Source organism: Cryptotermes secundus, unplaced genomic scaffold (assembly GCF_002891405.2).
Source record: "Cryptotermes secundus unplaced genomic scaffold, Csec_1.0 scaffold276, whole genome shotgun sequence".
NCBI lineage: Eukaryota > Metazoa > Arthropoda > Insecta > Blattodea > Kalotermitidae > Cryptotermes > Cryptotermes secundus.
Window position 1 is genome coordinate 251,383 of NW_019742963.1, and position 20,976 is coordinate 272,358.

The window sequence follows — 20,976 nt, forward strand, 5'->3', positions numbered from 1 at the left end:
AAGAAAGACAAACAGGGACAGAGAGGTTAGCGGTATCCTCAGATAGGAGGAGTTACATGTAACTACCTGTAAACTATATGAGGAGTGGTCAAGACGGAGCTATGACTATATGCTCAGGGGGTAGTCCCCTCGATAGAAAAGAACAGACGATAGGTAGAGGCGGGTCAGACCAGACACGCCCGCTCTACGCCAATAATAAGAGATGACTGCGCCGAAAGGGCCAGCCAACAGAGAACGCTCGACTACGCGCTACCGGCCCTTGGCACTTACATCACCTTTCTTAGGTCATATAATAGATGGTGGCAGCTTTATGAGAGAAGGAAACCCCGAACAGGAGAATCCTAGCTAAGGGTGAGCTAGGAGTATTGTGTTAACTCCTTACAGCATAAGCTGGGGTGGCAAGGAGGGGTACCTGCACACCCCCGTCGTCACGACGTTACAAGTGGTACCAGCGTCGCGACATTAGAATTGGAGGCGAGGAGGGATACTTCCACGCCCTCCTGCTCTGCGGCATAACAGAAGCAGAGGTTACGAGGAGGAAGTAAATTGTGGCTGGTTGAGAGGGGTTCGATTCCTAGCAGGGAAAGGCATTATCTCCTCACCACGTAGCCCAGATTGGCTCTGTGGCCAGCCTTGTTCTAGCAGTGCCGAATAAAGCAGCCGGGGCGTGAAGCCGACCTATCTAAGAACGTTCTAGGAAGAATGGTGGTTTAGTACTAAATCTTTGAATTAGGTTAGAATTTCAGCCGTGACACCCGATATCCTGACGGATATTTCGTGGTTTTCCTCAGTCCCTCCATACAAATTCCTGGATAGTACCTCGATTAGGATACGATAGATTCCTTCCTAATCCTTTTCATCAATTATTTTGCCGTTCGTTAATATACAGTCTAGTTAGTGACAGGTTCGTAAACTGAAGGACACAACAAATAAACGCTTCCTTCGGGCGCGGTGCTTGGACACAGGCACAACTTCGCCCTTGCAGGGATGACCCACATGTCTGCAGTTGATACAAAGTAATCCAATGATTCGGAGACACGCGCGAATACAATTGCCTATCCAACTGCTTTAATCCAGAATACAACATCCTGTCGCCATAGCAACAGCATTATCGAAACAGTTGAGGACCCATTTCGCAGTGACCTTAGGCAACCCGTTCGACAAGGCTGTTAACGCGAGGAAGTCTGACATCAGGAGAGGAAATGCAGCGGTTCCTTGCCTGTGGTTCTCATACCAGTTTTACGCCGGCGGAGAGATATTTTAATTTATTTTAGTACTATGCCTTTCTGTCTCTTCCTGATCTTTCTTTCAGTCTTTCTCCGGCTCTCTTAAAATCATTATTTTTCTTTCTCTTATCCAGATTAATGCCATTAACAGTCGTTATTGTCCGCGTGAAGGAACGTCAAGATATTTCGGACGAGCAAGACGCCATGTCCTCACGCAAGTTACAAAGTGCACAGAGTTGACGGTGAAATTTTAGAAAATGTATTGTACGAGGTAAATTGTACCAACTTTGTCACTTGAACAATAAATACCGGTATTAGAAACAGTATGTAATATTTCTTCCTTGTAGACAATTTTAGCCATGCCATAGCTCAAGCGGTTAGTCGCTGGCTTCCCACTACGGCGGCCCGGGTTCGATCCCGGGTCTGGTCAAGTGGGATTTTTGGTGGACAAAATGGCGTTGGGACAGATTTTCTCCGAGTACTTCGGTTTCCCTGCCAATCTTCATTCCACCAATTGCTCCACAATCACCCTCACCTAGCATCTGGGGCTGGTACAATAGGCCAGAAGTGGCTGCAGTACAAGGGACTTAGTCCCACTCCACTAGCATAAAAATAGAAATTACAGACAATTTTGGAACCTACCGTGAAATAGCTCTATCTCAGAAACCGTTCGGAGTAGGATAGCTGTACACTTTTTGCTTATAATGACCGATACTATGGCTTCCCAGAATATTGACCTCCTCCCCGCCCCTGGGACACTCTGTATATACTTTTATATACATGAAAACATATTTTAAGCCAAAGATTTATCACTCCCGTTACCCAGTTGCGGGTTACCTATCGACGCTAAACACGTTACATAACGTCATTTAGAAGGTCACGAACGTACAGGAAGATTTTTTGTTTCAGTGTATCGTGTCTATTCAGTGAGTACTGATAATGCTTTTATGTGCATATGTAAAGTGTACTACATTATACAAAGAAGACGGTATTTCTATTGACTACTTGTACGCGTTACACGTGTGAGATTGCGTTAAACACAGGCCTAGACCGATCGTTCGATAACATGTAAGGCTGCACAGGAATACTGGAGAAAGACGAAATGTACGGAAGCTTATATAACAAATGGCACGACCTCACGATGAATTCTCAAGGGATGTTATACTAGTAAACCATATATAAACAAATAAATTACCACTCCAACTCCTAATGTCTACATAGTAGCATCCTGTTGGGTTCATTTAGTTGGCTACAATATACGCAACCCACTTGTGACGCCGTTCAATTGTGTACTTGTTTATTAGGTAAATATTGCGGCATATATACCCGTTGCTAGGCAACGACCGAGAAGTAAGAAACTATACAACAGCCGTTTCTAAGTAACAGCTCCGCAAACAAGCATGCTTCCATGATAATTGCACTGTAACAAAGTAGTGATCTTCTCTACGCGGTCCGTGCCGAGATATAAGCAGGACAAGTTAGGAATCCCTTGCGTGTATGACTATTAAAAAAAGTAAAGCTGTCGCTCTAACAGGCCGTGAAGGCCCATAGGGTTGTGAGACGTGGAGGGTCCCACATTATCTAGACAATCGGCTCAAAGATGGCGGTAAGGTTGTCAGTCTTACGCGCCGGCCGCGCTTTACTTCCCAGGAAAATTATTTAATTAATTCCTGGTATTGTGTGTTAAAAGATTTCAATAAATCCAGTTACCGATTCGAACCCCGTCTATATTCACTCCATCACGTGACACTATTATCAAGTGGAACATTAAATTGTTCGCCCATAACAGAACACGTTTAGGCCCTTATGTGGCCTTCCTCATGTGGTTAAATATGTTATGTTCTATTCCGTGAGATAATACACTGCCAGTTGCATAGAGATTACACACAAAAGGGAATAGTGCATTAAAATTACTAACAGAATTAAAATTTATCATTCTTTTGTTTCGATCCCTTACTTTCAGCTTTTTGTTCTCTACAAAAATTGTTTTTCTCGTACGAACGCTGTTTTCTCCGCTCCAAACCAGCGATATTTTATTTTGGAACATCTTGTGCCCTCGCTTCTGAACATGAAGGATCCGATTTCAATGCTGATCCTACCGAGCGGGTTCTCACAGCGTTAACGCCCTCCATTCGCACTCATAGGTCATGTGACCATGCTAGTGTCGAGATTATAGAGCGTCGAGTGGCATGATTCGTGAATGATGAATTAGAAAGGATATGGAAGGAAATGGTCGCTAGAGGGACTGAGGGAAACTACAAGATACCTCAGTCAGGACAGCAGGTTGTAACAGGACGCCTCCCGGATACAAGTGTAGGGCGCTACCGCAAGGCTAACTTGCTCTGCGAAAGATATTTCGTGAATTGCACAAGCAATTGATACGGTGGAAGGTGGAAAAGGGGTATTTTCTTTTGCAGGAGAGGAAAACGAGGTAACATAATATAGTAAGGAGATGGAGGTACAGTTGTCTCAAGAGTGTATGGAACATGGTTCACTGCAGCGACTCCAGGCCGTGTTACCAGCACAACAGGGCTTCAAGGAAAGTGCTGGGATCGATCTGTTCTGTTCTCTTTCCTACATACACATAACTGCCTCGTGATGTCTTTGGTTACTTAACAGTTAAAGTAAAGCTATCCCTGTAAAAGGCCGTGGAGACCCACAGGGTTACGAGACGTCGAGGCTCCCACATTTTCTAGACAGTAAGCTCACAGATGGCGGTGAGGTTGTCAGCCTTACGCGCAGGTCACCTCCTACTCCCAGGATGATTCCTGTTACTTGTGTCTGTTACAGGCTGTGTCGACACTAGGGCCATAGTGCGGCTGGAAGGATTAGGTCAATTGAAAAATCCAGTGCCCCATAAGGTATCGAACCCGCGACCTTCGGCTTGTAGCATTGTTCCTGTCAAGTTTCCAGAAGCGCTGAGACCGGCTGTAGGACCCAACCAGCCTCCTATCCAATGGGTACTGAGGATTCTTTCCTCAGGGGTAAAGCGGCCGGGGCGTGAGGTTGACTAATCATCTCGAGCTAGTGCCAAGGTCAGGAATACATGGATCTATCCTTTCACTCCCTCGTGCGCTTTCACGGCGTAGTGCTAAACTGGTTAGCCACAGGAACAATTTTGCCCTTTGCTGTTTACCCCTACGCATTTATTTTGCTGCTTATTTGCTTAATCGACCGCCTCTGTGGTCTAGTGGTCAGAGGTCCTGCCTACAGATCCAGAGGTCTCGGGTTCGATTCCCGGCGCTACCAGATTTTCTTAGAAGCAGTAGGTCTGGAACGGGGTCCACTCAGCCTCGTGAGGATAACTGAGGAACTATTTCAAGGAAATAGCGCCTTCGGTTTAGAAAACCGGTATAGTTCGCTTGCGGACTACAGGCCACGGAGTTTCTTGTTTGCTTATTTACTTACTTACACATTGATTTAGTTGCTCCTTCCCTTAGCTATATATTTAGCTAAACAATTACATAGTTCTGTTAGTTACTTCGTTACGCATTCAGCTGTGACATGATCTCAAACCCTTGAAACCACGTGATTAATATCTGTACCACTTGCTTGAATATACAAAATTCTGCATTTTACCCCACACATATTGCATTTATATGTTCCGTATGGTTCTCGTAATACACAGCGACGGTTTCCCTAAACAGTATTAACCGGTTGGTCTCTGTAGCGGTGACGAAATGTGTTTCCTGTGAGGTAGGAACTGAAATTTTATATTGTCACGTATATGGAGTCACTATAGACAGTTTGGATTGGTAATTGGATATACCGAAGACTGACAGATCGTAACTACAAATAACTATAATAACTATAACTAACTATAGCGCTATTACTAATTCAAACTCTGCAATTCACTATAGCATATATTTAAGTCTTCTCGATCTACTCTATCTTCAGCGGTTGTCGCTCGGTAACAGCTTCCAACGCCGTAGCTTCATCAGCTTCCGTTTTGACGTCCTCACTGATCGGCGACTCTCAAAACTCATTCATTGCTCCAACTGACTAACTCCCAGGCTGGCGGCCATTTCACACGAACCTCCTACTCTTCTCACTGCCGTCTCAAGACTCTCCCGTAATCGCAGCTGACCCTCGTTATACAGCCTAGGCACGGACCGCAAAGAAAACACCGCTTCCAACAGTTCTAGCATTGCTCCGTGAGCATCTGTTGCGGCCACTACCTTGCAACGGCAGTTGTATAGCTGCCTATCTCGCGGTCGTTGTCTAGCAATGGGTCTACATGTCAAAATGTATTATTTATAAGTTCAGTCTTTAGAAGGTTAAAGGCATCGAGCCGAGTTCCTCACATTGGCTCTCAGTGACGCTGGCTCCTACGAGTACGCAGATCGGATTAAGACGGCTGAACGCGCTCCACACTGCATTCGGGGATTTATTATTAATTGTAATTTATTTTATGCACTGAGCCCGTATGTCCCCTCGGATTTCAACACAGTGGAACACATTATCACACTACATGCAGCACCAAAACAGCCCTTCTTTCGTACCAGAACTCTGCGACTCTACATGAGGTAGTGTAGTTGGTTGAGGCACTATGCTACAAGCCGGAGGGTCGCGGGTTTGATTCCTGGATTTTTCAATTGACTTGATCCTTCCAGCCGCATTACGGACCTGAGGTCGACTCAGCCTTTAACAGAAGTTATTACCAGGAATCTTCCTGGGGGTAAAGGACGGCCGGCGCGTAAAGCTACCAATCTCACCGCCATCTGTGAGCCGATTGTCTAGAAAATGTGGGAGCCTCGACGCCTCACAACCCTATGGGCCTTCACGGCCTGTTACAGGGATAGCTTTACGTTCTCTGTATATAATCCGTACCTGACAGCTGGCAGTCGATCCTACAGGACCAAACCTATCTGACACTCTCCTGTCACCTATACAGAAGTGCCCAGTACACAGAAGGAAGTTGCTACTTCGCAAATATTCTTTCTGAGAAAATGGCATTTAGCGTAACAAACCTCTAAGATTTACTGTTCCATCTAAAGAAACTTCATTCATAACTCTGTTCGTACCTTCAGGATAAGCAATGGCTTTCTCTATAACAAACCTAATTTCTTATAATTCCCCGTTGATTGCAACATGTCAAGATATTTTTCTTCTTCTCCACACCGTCAAGGCCAGCTCTGATAACGCGGGCTCTTTGCCCGCGGAAAAGGCGGTCGGGGCGTAAAGCTATTACTCACTTCCATCTTTTGTCGTAGATAAGCATGCGTAGAGATATACTTTAATTGTCTCTACGTATTTATTGTGATGCTCAGCATTCCTCTTGCTACGAACGAGATAACTCGTTTTGTAACCTATTCTCCCTTTTGTCATTAAATGTGAAAAATAACCTGTTCTGCCATCTATTGATACTTCAGACGAATTATCGCACAGTCCCGCAGAGTGAACCAACAAGCTGCCGTGTAAACAATGACACGGAGGCATTTATACCTAACATTTGAGCATGGAACGGGTTAACTAAGCGCAGGGGGCAACTGTACGCCTGTAAGTCTGCTTTTCTCGTTCTCTTGCCTCCTTTACCCCACCTTCCTGCCTCTAACTGTCATCTCCTTCGCATCATGCTTTTTCCCGCAGTTCGTAAAACAGCAGTCACCTTGACCGCTTGCTGTGTGTCTAGAGCATCTCCCAGCTTGCGTCATCATCAGGTGCAGTGCGGGCGCATTTTATGCGAAGGTGCGTTCCTGTAAACCTCGCATAATTCAAGACAGGCTCGAAACACATGCGTGATTCTTCCCGATTTGGGGGTGGGTGGGAGGATTCGCATTATTTCAAATTTTGCGCATAAAGCGAGAATTTATTAATACAGACAAATTACTGACCAGTGACTCTGTGAACGGCAGCCGTTGCTTGCTAACAGCAGGTAAACACGTCAACAATATCACAGCTATTGCTAGGCAATAGCATATAGATGAACTGTTGGAAAGTGTTCTCTGTTCGGTCCGTGCAAAGTGGTTATAATCAAGACAATTGGGACGACTCAGTTTAGGTCTCAGTAAAATATGGTCGTGAGTTTCAAGGGACTTAGACTCGAGAAAGACTGCACTGGTGAAGGCCAGCAGCATATACAAAAGGCAGACCCGTCCTCTCGGCAGAGAGGGCCCCCCCCCCAAAAAAAAAGACCGTAAATGCCAGACAGTAATAAATATCTGGTCATGAGCCCCAGGTGGGCTCGACACCGGGCCTCGACACCAAGACTTACTGACTGACTGACTGACTGACTGACCATCAGTCGCAATGTGACTTGGACTTGGATTCAGTTTAAACCCGTGTGGAGGCGGGATCGAATACCTCCACCGTGACCCTGCGAGCCGTAGGAGGCAACGAAAAGGAAAGTCTCAAATCTGAGAGTAAATTATGGTCGCGAGTCCCAAGGGACTCGGAACGGAGAAAGACTGCGCTAGCAAGGGCCAGCAGCATATACAAAAGACAGATCCGTCCTCTCGTCAAAGAGAGCACCCGATAAAAACAGGACCGTAAATGTCAAACAGTAATAAATATCTGGTCATGAGCCCCGACTTTGATTAGACTTTAATGATTCAGTTTAGGTACTTGGGAACGATTATAACAAATCAAAACCGGATTCAGGAGGAAATTAAGAGGAGATTGAACTCGGGTAATGCTTGCTACCATTCAGTCCAGAGCCTTTTGTCTTCTCGTCTAGCGTCTAGAAACATAAAAATTAGACTATACAAAACTATAATTTTGCCTGTGGTTCTGTATGGGTGTGAAACCTGGTCTCTGACATTAAGGGAGGAACACAGACTGAGGGTGTCTGAGAACGGGGTGAGGAGAATATTTGGGCCGAGGAGAGATGAAGTGACAGGAGGTTAGAGAAAACTGCATAATGAGGAGCTTCATAATGTGTACTCTTCTCCAAGTATAATTAGAATGATCAAGTCAAGGAGGATGAGATGGGCAGGGCATGTGGCACGAATGGGCGAGAGGAGGAATGCATAAAGGATATTGGTGGGAAAGCCGGAAGGAAGAAGACCACTGGGTAGACCAAGACGTAGGTGGGTGGACAATATTAAAATGAATCTTAGAGAGATAGGATGAGATGATGTGGACTGGATAGATCTGGCTCAGGATGGTGACCAGTGGAGGGCTGTTGTGAACACGGTAATGAACCTTCGGATTCCATAAAATGCTGGGAATTTCTTGAGTGGCTGCACAACTGTGCGGATTCTCAAGAAGAGCTCAGCTCCATGACTGACCATTGACATTCTGAACAGCAGCCGTGGCATGGTAACGGCAGGTAAACACGTCAACAATATCTGGCCTACTACTAGGTAATCGCATATAACAACAATAGATTAAGTGTTGGAAAGTGTTTTCTGTTCGGTCCGTGCAAAGAGGTTATAAGGAAGACACTTGGGGCAATACAGTTTAGTGGATAGTTGTCAGCTGGGACCGAGGGAATTTAGACAGTTCAGTTGCAGCAGGGATTTGAGAGATTTCAGTTGAGGGTTAGCAGTTGATTTGAGATCTGCAAGGGAGGCTGAGACGAGATGGCGCTATAGTGCAGGTGAATGGAATTAAGAGAGTTCAGTTGCAGGATATTTGCCGAACGGAACGACCTGAGCGCCGGAAGTCGAAGAATCTCTACTGTTAGAAGCCGTTGCCAGGAAACGGCTGGTTAAGTCACAGCATTCTGGAAAAGGCTTAGCGGGTGATGTGGTGATTTGTAAAGTGTTGAGATTAGCGACAGCGCAGCGATTACTTTTAGTTCAGAGTGGTGTGTACAAGTGATCAATAAATCAAATACCCATTCCATACCCCATCAATAGTCACACCCCTGAGTCGTAACAACATGTTGATATATACTGTTATGGAATCGCTGGAAAGCACCTAAGATTCTATTTCGAACACTGGGTGAGCACCCAAGACGCCGTACGAGGGATCCCGCTGAACACACGGGGCTCCACTTCCGCAAGTTTGGCGTGAGGAGCCCTCCAGACTTCAGCCCTGTCCCAACCCTTCCCATCTTATATCAAGAACGCAAGCGCCCGACTGAATGACTTCTACTCTGACGACAGTGGCAGCAAGTTCCTCCGAAACGTTGGTGTCCATCTACACGATGTCACAGCTCATAAGAACGCCTGAACGTAGGGCGGTTAACGATTACCTCGGGATGACTGATCAGTAAATTGTACAGGATTTGGAAGTAAGCGGCCGTAATACATTACTTCAACAATTATCTGGAGAGACCGAATAAAACCACGATAAACCTTAGTCAGGACAGTAGGTCTCAGGTCCGAGATTCCAATCTGGTGTGAAGTGAGGTTCGTGAATCTGGAAAGAAACTGAGTTCTACCCTGTAGGGAGTCTCTCAGTCAGGATAGCTGGTATCTCAGCCGAGAACTGAACCAAGCAACCCGAGCCAGCTCGTTCGGTGCAGTGTCCGTCTGCAGGTTAATGACCCCGCGCCCAGCTGCTGCACTTCCTACTGCAGAGTGTGGGAGAGCTCGCGCCATCACTCGACAGCAACGCAAAGCATCACGGGAGCGGAACTGGCACTGAAACAAGTTCGCGGAAGTACAGCCACAAGGCCGCCCGGTATCAAGTCCTCACGCCGGTCACTATGAACAGCCACAGTCTTCTGCGACGTTCGGTAAACACGTACCGACGTTTCGGAGTGATATACTGACTCCATCTTCATCGTTGCAGCGTTAGGCAAGCAACCAGTAAGAAGCAGGGCCTTGTTGCCGGTTGCTGGCTTAGCTCATTCTTCCACCTGGAAGATGGAGACGATATGTTCTTGCGATGCGCTGCCAAGAGCCATTAGGAGCTGGGCGTGGTGTCCTTCTGCGCTTCCTGTTCCGCGTTCCTTCACCCCAGTTCACACTTCATTGCTCCAGCGCGAACACAAGCTTCACTCTGGGAGCCGTTACATGTTTTCCTTTCGCGTCTATTTAAAAATGTAACGCACCATCGAGGCTCACACATTTTCTAGACAATCGGCTTTGAGGTTGTCAGCCTTACGCTCCGGCCGCCCTTTATCTCCAGGAAGATTCATGATACTTATTTCCGTTAGAGGCTGAGTCGACCCCAGGGTCATAGTGCGGCTGGAAGGATTAGGTCAATTGAAGAATCCAATTACCTCATCGGGAATCGAACTCAGGTCCTTCCAGTTTGTAGCATAGTGCCTCAACCAATTACGCTATTGTTCTGAACAGGTAACCAAAGCCAGGGCATTGACGAATGTTGGGGCGCTAAGCGGGGTATACACCTCCTCTGGACAGCCGCCAATTGTCACGCTGAAGCCAGAAATTCGTTTCAATAGCGCCATCGTTGTCCAAGTTCTTCTCCGGGTAACCTCGACTTTCCCTGTTAATTATCGATCACTATTTTTCGATTCGTACCTACATCGCTCCATAAGGTGAGTGAAAACCCTGTAGAGGCAGCACATTGTCACACCCTTCGTCTTCATCTCTGACCTGGCACTTGGCTGGTTACGCACTGAGCAAGTTCTATTCCGCCCTGTTACTTTTTAAGATGGTTATTTAACGATGCTGTCAGTAACGAGACCATACAGCGTCGATGATAGGATAGCCATTGAATGTGGGGCAGTTGGCAGAATGAGAACTGATAAGAGAAACCAACATACTCGAGGAAGACCTGTACCATTGCCACTTCGTCCACCACAAATCCCACAGGTGCGAAAATGGGCAGCCGCTAAGGAAAGTGGGGTACTGTATTGTTATTGCTTCGAGGATATTAATTGTCGAATTTTGAGCCGCGTTTGAGCGCGCAGTAACGCGCCAAACTGATGAAGAGGCGCTTACCATAAAAAGAATATCGACAGAAAATCATTTTCCCATGTTTTATAGTTTCGATCACATTTTGTTCCTTCACGTCACAGTTTATGTGCTGCCAGATTGATGACGCTGTTACAATATAATCCCATTGTTGGAGGTTATGAAACAAAAAAAAAAACACTGGACTCCATACCGCATCGCTGAAACCTCATCTCTCGCTAGATTAATTCCGTAATAAATGAACAAATTTCTGACCTATTTTTATAAAACGGGACTCAACCACAGGGCCATCAATGGGTTAAGGGTAACCCACCGATAAATTGAATGTCAAACACAGGACATCAATCTCAAAGAAACAAAACAGAAGAACAATTTGTCAGAGTCCTCAGGGCCGATTGTCATCTTTAATTTGCTGTTGATACGTCTAGCGAGGCCAGGATTGACCATTTAAACATTATATTGCGTACCGACGTCAATAGATGTCTCGTTGAGCTGATTCGTATTTGAATCTCTATCACCCGCAGATGACAATTGACGGTAGCAGAAATATACACTGCTTAGAGTTTCCTTCGCGGTCAGTGCTCGAGACTAGCTTATTATAACGGGCCCAACTGAGTAGTGGTATTTTCCCTCATTTACACCCGATGACGGAAGCGTCGTGTATCACATATCTATAAAGTTCAGCATGTGTCTGTTTATTCTTTAATTTGAACACAATGTTGCAAGTATTTCGACCAAATTTGGCGTGGTAATGGAGGACCTCTCGAGACTGCTCGGGAAGCATTCATTCTAATGTACTGCCACGCGTTATGTGTGACTATAGACGAAGTTCATATTGGTGACCAAATTTACTGTCCACGTACAGGTCGTAACTACAAATAATTATACAGCTATCTTCTCCAGCCTGCTGTGTTTCACCAAACTTTCCCTGACAACGGCTCCTAACAGTGGGGATTCTTTAGCTTCACGCGCTCAAGCCCCCTGTTCATAGACACCCGTACAGAACTGACCAAGCTCTAATCTTGTCCCCTGCTTATAATATTTCGGCACGGATCACATAGAAAACACAATTCTTTTATTGTTGTGTCATTGTTACGTTGGTGTCTGTTGCTGCGGCAACGTGTTTACCGAGCCGTTGTCCAGAAACGGCCCTGGTATATCAGCCCATCTCCCGGATGTAGCATAGTTCTTTAGTTTCTTGGGGTGGGTTGAGATTGAGTCCATTCGGTGCGTCGGCCACTAATTGACCTATTGTACCAGCCCCAGATGATGGATGATGATGAATGTGGAGCAGTCGATGGAAGGAGAATCGGCAGGGGAAACCGAAGTACTCGGAGAAAACCTCCCCGAGTGCCACTTTGTCCACCATAAATCCAACATGACCTGACCCGGGCTCGAACCCGGGCCGCCGAGGTACGACGCTATCGGCTAACTGCCTGAGCTATGGCACGGTCCTTAGAGAGAACTACGTATACGTTGCTGTGTCGTCACTACACGTATAACAAATCAAAACCTGATTCAGGAGGAAATTAAGAGGAGATTGAACTCGGGTAATGCTTGCTACCATTCAGTCCAGAACCTTTCGTCTTCTCGTCTGCTGTCTAAAAACGTAAAAATGAGAATATACAAAACTATAATTTTGCCTGTGGTTCTGTATGGGTGTGAAACCTGGTTCCTGACTTTAAGGGAGGAACATAGACTGAGGGTGTTTCAGAACAGGGTGTTGAGGAGAATATTTGGACCGAAGAGAGATGAAGTGACAGGAGGTTGGAGATACTGCATAATGGGGAGCTTCATAGCTTGTACTCTTTGCCAAGTAAATTGGAAGGATTAATCAAGGAGGATGAGACGGGAAGGGCATGTAGCATGAATGGGGAAAACAGGAATGTGTATAGGATATTGGTGGGAAAGCCTGAAGGAAGGACACTACTAGGAAGTCCAAAATGTAGGTGGGTGGATAATATTAAAATGGATTAGATAGGATGGGGTGGTATGGACTGGATTGATCTGGCTCAGGATAGGGACCAGTGGAGGGCTATTGTGATGACGGTAATGAAACTTATGGTTCCATAAAATGCTGGGAATTTCTTGAATAGCTGCACAACCGGCGGCTTCCCAAGAAGTGCTCAGCTCCATAAAGTTAGTTGGATGAGCTGGTAAAGAAATTACTGTGTCCTCTTCACTGCATACTGAGTTGCTTGAATCCATATCCTTGTACCCTATTTATTTTTAAGAGAAAAAAATAAACTCCGTGGCCTGTAGTCCGCAAGCGAACTATACCGACCGAGCGACTGCTTCTTGTCGGCGAAGTTAGTGCCAACTTTAGCGGATAGAGAGTGTCGCGTGGTCAGCGCAACTAATCCCCACGGCCGTTAATTTCGGTTTTCTAGACCGGAGCCGCTATTTCAAGGAAATAGCTCCTCAAATATCCTCAAGAGGCTGAGTGGACCCTGTTCCTGACCCACTACCTCTCAGAAAATCTGATAACGCCAGGAATCGAATCCGGACCTCTGAATCTGTAGGCAGGAACTCTGACCACTAGACCACAGAGGCGGTCCTTTGTTTTTTAAGAGACATTTCAATAATACCCACCCACGTATTTCTAAGTATGACAGTTGGTGTTTTCCTTTCAAATTATCGTAATCATACTGAAACTGCATGTGTCATCTCTCACGTACGTGCTACATGACTCACACAACTCATGGTCCTTCCTTCACTCGATCTACATAGTATGTTCTGTGAGAATACAAATCATCAAATCTTCGCCATTTAACATAACAAGTTAGGAATTGTGTGCATATCAGAATGATTTCAGCATTTGCGCTCATTATTGTACAATTATCTGTAAAACAAAAGACTTAGGGGGAAAGTGGTGAATAGAAAATGTTCGTTTAATTGTCCGAAACATTTTTCGTCCCGATAAATATTTTGCAAGTTACGCTTGAGATGCGCGCGCAGAAACGCATGTTGCTCTTCAAGTAAAGCGTCCGCTATGGCTATCCGATTATGACCAAGATCTGGAGGTGTTGCCAGATTTTATTAGATCTCTCAAACAGCGACTTCTCGAGTTGTCACACGAGACACACATAACGCAGCCAAGAAGAACACTTTCGCAATTTTGCGAAGTGGACGCGTTGAAGGGGAACGTCCTGCACCGCACACCGTCCTGCGAAGCAGCAGGTGTTTTCTGCTGCTCTTGTTGATGTTGGCGATTTCTGAGATAGATGGCTCTGTTGCTGAAGAAAGAGATAAACGACGCCAAAATTGTCTGTTACTAAAAAGGAAAGTGACGTTAAAAAACTTCCATACAGGTCACGTGTTGGTTGATGGCTTACCGAGAGAGGAACAGCTAATTGGGAACACCTGGTCTCCCAGTGACGTCACACGCTCCCATACTATCAACCCTCAAACCACTGGTCCCTCGGTATTTACAGGACGAGCAATGTAAAGCACACCCTTTTCGCAAATGAGTCACTGGCGATAGAAATGCGGTAAAAGGGTGCCTACACAACGAAACAATATTCAGACTAGTTCATTTATTATTATATTTTTGAAATGTGTGTAGAATGAAGAAGGTGAGTCTTCCCGTTTTATTTCCGAAACCGCTGAACGGATTTTGATTAAATTTAGTACTGAGAGCAATATAAAAGAACCAAGGGGGTACGCGGTAGCGTAGTTGGTTGAGGCACTATGCTACAAGCCGGAAGGTTGCGGGTTCAAGTTCAGATGAGGTTACTGTTTTTTTTTCAATTGACCTAATCCTTCCAGCCACACTATAGCCCTGGGGTCGACTCAGCCTCTAACAGAAATGAGTACCAGGCATATTCTTGGGGGTAAAACGCGGCCGGCGTGTAAGGCTGACAACCTTACCGTTATCTTTGAGCCGATTGTCTAGATAATGTGGGACCCTCAACGTCTCACAACCCTATGGGCCTTCACGGCCTGTTACAGGGATAGCTTTACTTTACTGTACGGGTGTGAAACCTGGTCTGTCACTCTAAGGAACGAACACGAATTGAGGCTGTTGCTGAGAAGAATATCTGAACACCAGAAACGGAAGTCATCAGGAGCTCCATAACTCATACTCTTCTCCGAATATTACCATTGACGAATAAAGGAGGACGAGATTGCCGGAACATGTAGCTCTCACGGAGAACGCGATAAATACGCGTATGTACAATACTTTTAGAGAAACCCTGACGGGAAGACATCACTTGGGAAACCTCGGTGTGGTTGCGATTCACTTACCTATTGCTTATTTAACGATGCTGACAGTAACTGGGAGCGTATGCCGCCGGATGGGTAAGTTGAAACGGATATAAGAGGAAACGATCGTGCAGTATTGGAAAGTAATATCAGAGCATTTGCCTGGAGGGACTTGGGATAACCACGAAACCCCTGCCAGGAGAGTCGGTGCCCCTCTGAACTCAAGTCAGTCAAGCCACGGCCAACTTGCTCGCTGAGGACGAGACAGTAATATTACAAGAAGTTCTTGGAAGAGATACAAGAAGAAGAGAGAGAGCGAAGAAATGGGGGTGGTAGTGAGAGACACTACATGGGGGGGGGGGAAGAAACTATATCTCCGATTTTGAAGGTTCCCAGGCAGTGCCTGCTTGTCCTGGTAAAGATAGAGCATATGATCGGATTTTTTGTTTGTTTTTGCTAACGTTGGGAGGGCTATATTAAGGCGAAATTTTGATGTTAACAATGGGAGGGCTGCATGTGAGGCATGCAGTGCAACGTGGAATTTGGGTACCGACTCAGCATTTGCTCTAGTACCGAGGAAATAATTAATCGTCTGCCTTCCTATGAAACGATACGGACCGCATAGAAAACACACAGACATTAAGGTGATTTCATAAGGCTCCTTTTATTTCTTAAAAAATATGGACATCAGGCTAAAATACGGATATTTAGAAAACTGCATGAGAGTATGTGCAGTGGATTCAGCTGGCTCAGGACAGAGAGCAACAGCTGGCTCTTGTGAGCATGGTCATGAAACTTTCGGTGCCATAAATGTGAAATTTCTTGAGCAGCTGAGCGACTACTGGCTTCTCTAGGAGAACCAGCTGCACGGAGCAGCATTCAGTCATTTCTTCCGATCCGACGCTGTCATGGAGTAGGTCAAAGGTAAACCTATCCGTGTAACAGGCCGTGGAGGTTCATAGGTACGTGAGACTTCGAGGCTTCCACATTTTCCAGACAGTCGACTCATAGATGAGGGTGCGGTTGTCAAACTTACGAACCGGCTGCCTCTTACTCCCAGGAAGATTCATGGTACTCATTTCTGTTAGAGGCTGAGTCGACCCCAGGGCCATAGTGTGGTTGAAAGGATTATTACGTCAACTGAAAATTCCAGCGACATCATCGGGAATCGAACACGCGACCCTCCGGCTTGTAGCATAGTGCCTCAACCAACTACGCTACCGAGTGCCCCCCCCGGATTGTCCGGAAACGTCACAGGGAAAGAACCCCCGGTAACCATTGGATAGGTGGTTGGGTGGGCCCCACAGCTAGTCTGGACGCTGTGGAGAAGATAAAAATATTTCCCTTGCCGGGAATCGAACCCTGGAATCTAGCCCGTAGTCTGTCGCTGTATCGACTGAGCTAACTCTGCTCTAACTGTGCACCGATCTGCCTTTACATATAGATACTCCACAACTCTAGGACGATCCGTAAAAATATTCTTAAACGACTTAAACCTAAGTTTGTAAGCAAATATTCTGGTTGCCCTCGCTCGGGGGAATCCTGACAGCCGCCAATGAATCATACTTGGCACTGCAAGTAGCCGTCTACATACCTAATTATTACTGATGCGTCTAGCCATGTTTGTTTATGCAATCCTTGGCTCTAGAGTTCTCTGAGAACCTTGGCCTCCTTTATAACACACGCCCACAATCCTCTGCTACTGTCTTCTGTCTCCATCTCTTCACTTTCTGCTCTCTTACATCATTCTCTACATCTTCAGACATCCCAATCTTGGCATTCCTACATTTTTTCTATTTTCTTACTCATTTCAAAACTTTTCTTACCCACCCTTGATTCATCCATTGTAATGAAATGCCCCAACCTACTCCACATCCCTACCAGATCAGGGGCTTTATATAATTCATCCAGTTTTGGGTTAAATCGGTCTATAGAGGCAAACTGGTTCATGCACGTTCACAGAACGCTTTACTTTTTTTTTTTAATTTCCGTCTAGCGACCATAACTTTTTTGTTTCGTGTGTGTAACTGAAATGTGCAATCGGACAGGACACTCATAAAAACCAATAATTTTTATTAAACACAACTGTTCCGTTTCGGGGTTTAAATCGCTCAAGCATATGAAAATTATGCATCGCCGCTGCTGCGAACATTAATTAATGCAACATCAGTTCTTATGCAAAGTGGCCACTGCGCATATATGCTTATATACGATGCTGTGTAAAGCAAAACTCGGAAACTCACTTACATAACTCCTTACAGCTTCCAAAGTTCTTGTGGTCCCCAAACTATATTGACATTTGAGGCATATTTTCAAACAAATCCCAGATGTTACTTTTCTGCAGTTCATTTTACAATCTCATAACGTGTGGCGACGACTCGTACCTATGAAGCTTTAAAAGTTGCGAGGTATAGTCATATACGGTTAAAGCCAAAGAGAAAAGTAAAGCTATCCCTGTAACAGGCTGTAGAGGCCCATAGGGTTGTGAGATGTCGACGCCCCCACATTTTCTAGACAGTCGGCTCACAGATGGCGGTGAGGTTGTCAGCCTTATGCGTCGGCCGCCCTTTACCCCCAGGAAGATTCCTGGTACTTATTTCTGTTAGAGGCTGTGTCGACTCCAGGGCCAAAGTGCTGCTGGAAGGATTAGACCAATTTAAAAATCCAATGACTTCATCGGGAATCAAACCCGTGATCTTCCGGCTTAGAATGAAAATTACAGAAGTTTACAATAAGCTCCGAAATGTTTCTATCAGTGTATTTCAAAGGAGTTATTAAAGAAATACCTCAGAGCCGTGCCACAGCTGAGGTGGTTAGTCGCCGGGTTCGATTCCAGGTCAGTTAACGTGGGTTTTGTGGTGGAGAGCGTTCCCATTAGGGCAGGCTTCCTACGAGCACTTCGGTGTCCCTTGCTAATTCTCATTCCACCAAATGCTTCATACTCATCTATCATCCGGGGCTGGTACAATAGGTTAATTAGTGACAGTGGTACCAAGTGAACTCATTCTCACCCCACCCCAAGAATAAATAACATAATAAAAGAAAACCCTCACAAACCACGTATCACGCTCTTGTACCACGGTGGGGGTGATATTTTAAACCCCTGTGTTTCGAAAAACACTTGACAGAAACTTCAGAAAATGTTAAGCGAAATATTTGGTATGGGACCAATTACTTACTTACTCATGGAGCTGAGCCCTTCTTGAGGAGTCGCCAATTCTGCAGCTACTCAAGAAATTCCCAGCATTTTATGGAACCCGAAGGTTCATCACCGTGTTCACAAGAGCCCTCCACTGGTCCCTATCTTGAGCCAGATTTATCCAATCCATACCATCCCATCCTATCTCTCTAAGATTCATTCTAATATTGTCCACCCACCTACGCCTTGGTCTTCCCTGTGGTCTCTTTCCTTCTGGCTTTCCCACCAATATCCTATACGCATTCCTCGTCTCCCCCATTCGTGCTACATGAACTGCCCACCTCATCCTCCTTGACTTGATCATACTAATTCTACTTGGAGAAGAGTACAAGTTATGAAGCTCCTCATTATGCAGTTTTCTCCAAATAGTGTGATTTCATCTCTCTTTGATCCAAATATTCTCAACACCCTGTTCTCAAACACCCTCAGTCTATGTTCCTTCCTTAATGTCAGAGACCAAGTTTCACACCCATACAGAACCACAGGCAAATGGGACCAATACGCATACCAAATTTCACCACAGCCCGAGATGGTGAGGCGTACGTTTTGCTTTCTGGTGGGCGCTGGTTTACCGTGGAATGGCCCATTAGATTTTCTTCCCGCTCCAGACAAGCAGCTAGTAGGCTATGTCAGCTCTCTTTTGTTGCGCTAGAGGAAGCACAAAAATCTTTTCTCCGTAAATTAGCCCACATAAGGTATGGCGTGCTCTATTCGCAGCGCAGATGGACTTAGCTACTTGCGGAAGGGGTTGATACAGAGCGGGCCCATGTCAACACGGCGCATGCGCGGTTGCAGTTCCGTCACAGCAGTGATAGAGAGGGAGAGGGATGCTGAATACTGGTCTCGCACGTGCTAAACACACTCAAGGGCTGCTGTCATGTGACGATATCCAACCGCATGCCCAGCTATGGCATCCATACACGCATAGCACAGTCATTCTTCATAGGGTCCCTATGCTGAGACTACACAAACACTTGAACATTGCTGTCTAGCAGGATGGGACGCAGTATATTCTGGTAGTGAAATACCAAAGTTCCAAAGGAACCAGCTAACTCTATTTTCAAAGGCCATTGTGGAAATGTTGTAAAAAGTTAATGACGTTCCTAGGGAACCAGCTCCCTCCATCCTCAGAGTATACCCTGAAGATGGAGGCAGAAGGTAAATCAGAAACATTAGTAACTACGTATCCCATGGCTTCATATACTATTGGTGGAAGAACCACACGCAAGTTTTAATTAAGACACATAAGATGAATAATCTTAACAAGTTTTAGTGTGTGTAAATTTATCATAGTTGACAAATACGCACTTTCTAAATACTTTTTAAATAATTTTATAAAGGCAAGCAATGAAATAGATTAGCGTAATTAGGGCACCTGATGATGGCACTATGTTGCCGAAACATGTCGTGAAGTAACAGGTGAAATTGAATGCACTACAAGACTGCAACTGTATACATATCACAGATGAAAATCAGTGCAACAGGACGCTAAAATATAACATTACTACAAGACACTGATCTTCATACACAACGTCATATCCCAGAAAAAAATGTTAAAATTCACAGCCGTGTGAATCTTATAAATTTAAGCAAGGATACAAATTATAACAGAAGAACGCTAATTTAACGAAAGACCAGCAGGATCCCACATTGCTTGATTTAACTGAACTACAATCTGTGAGGCGTGGAGGGCTAGGTGCAAACTAGGGGCCGTCATTTGACCACTAGTGCATTTGACGGGGTGAAGAGCTAGCTCACAGTGCCTGAGAATCTGATGTGACTCTTATGTATACTGCTAGCTTTAATTACCTTAATGTCCAGTTGCTTTCCTGTGATCCACAAATCAGTGCGTTTCCTATCCAGATGAAGTAGACAGATTGGGTCAGTTTATTACACGTAACTCCTCTCACAGATGATACTCATTTCTTGATATGACACGTGCTATGAATGTTACACTAGAACACGATCCGAGAGGAATGTTTTTAAAGCATGACACCAAAACACGTATGCAGTCCCCATCTCACTGATATTTTTCTGTTGCGTTTAAAGATAAGGTTAAGCGGCCAGTGGTGAATACACTTCCAAACACTTGCTGCATAGAGAAGTATAAATGTTCTAAAAGTCAAAGAAAATACACGTTCAAGTTCCGTGTTATAATTATTCAGTTGGTTTCTTACAGATTCAGCACTGTTGCTTTTTATCAATGGTAATTTCGTATCTTGCAAGTTTTCGAATTAGGCGGGAATTTACCTGGCCATGTCCTTAACCTCCAAAATACGCAACGAACACAGCGGATATTGAACGACCTCGGTACCGCGAACTCGCACTTCGCGATGCAAACGCCACGCGTCGACTGCGGGGATTGCAGCAGTCGGGAAACAAGAGATGGTAGTGGGGCGTGTGAGAGTGGGAGAGGGGAGCCAGTGAAGCAGGAATAGTGAAGGGGGAATACTCCAGTGAGTCATTGCTAGAGGGGGACGGGTGTAAAAGTGGGATTATGAAACATCTCTGTGCGCGGGGAGAATAGGTTGTTATCGCGCGCAGAACTACGCGCCGGCGCTAGGCATTATTA

The 20,976-nt window shown here is 45.4% G+C and overlaps 1 protein-coding gene across 1 annotated transcript in view; it reads right to left on the reverse strand.

Moving 5' to 3' along the window:
- The window catches only part of LOC111873424 (rhomboid-related protein 3-like), a gene marked incomplete at its 3' end in the record, with an annotated part of 270,772 nt that extends 250,030 nt beyond the window's left edge, over window positions 1-20,742 (reverse strand). Inside the window, exon 1 of the mRNA XM_023868140.2 lies at window positions 20,214-20,742. The remainder of the gene's footprint in view (window positions 1-20,213) is intronic.
- Window positions 20,743-20,976: the final 234 nt, after the last annotated feature.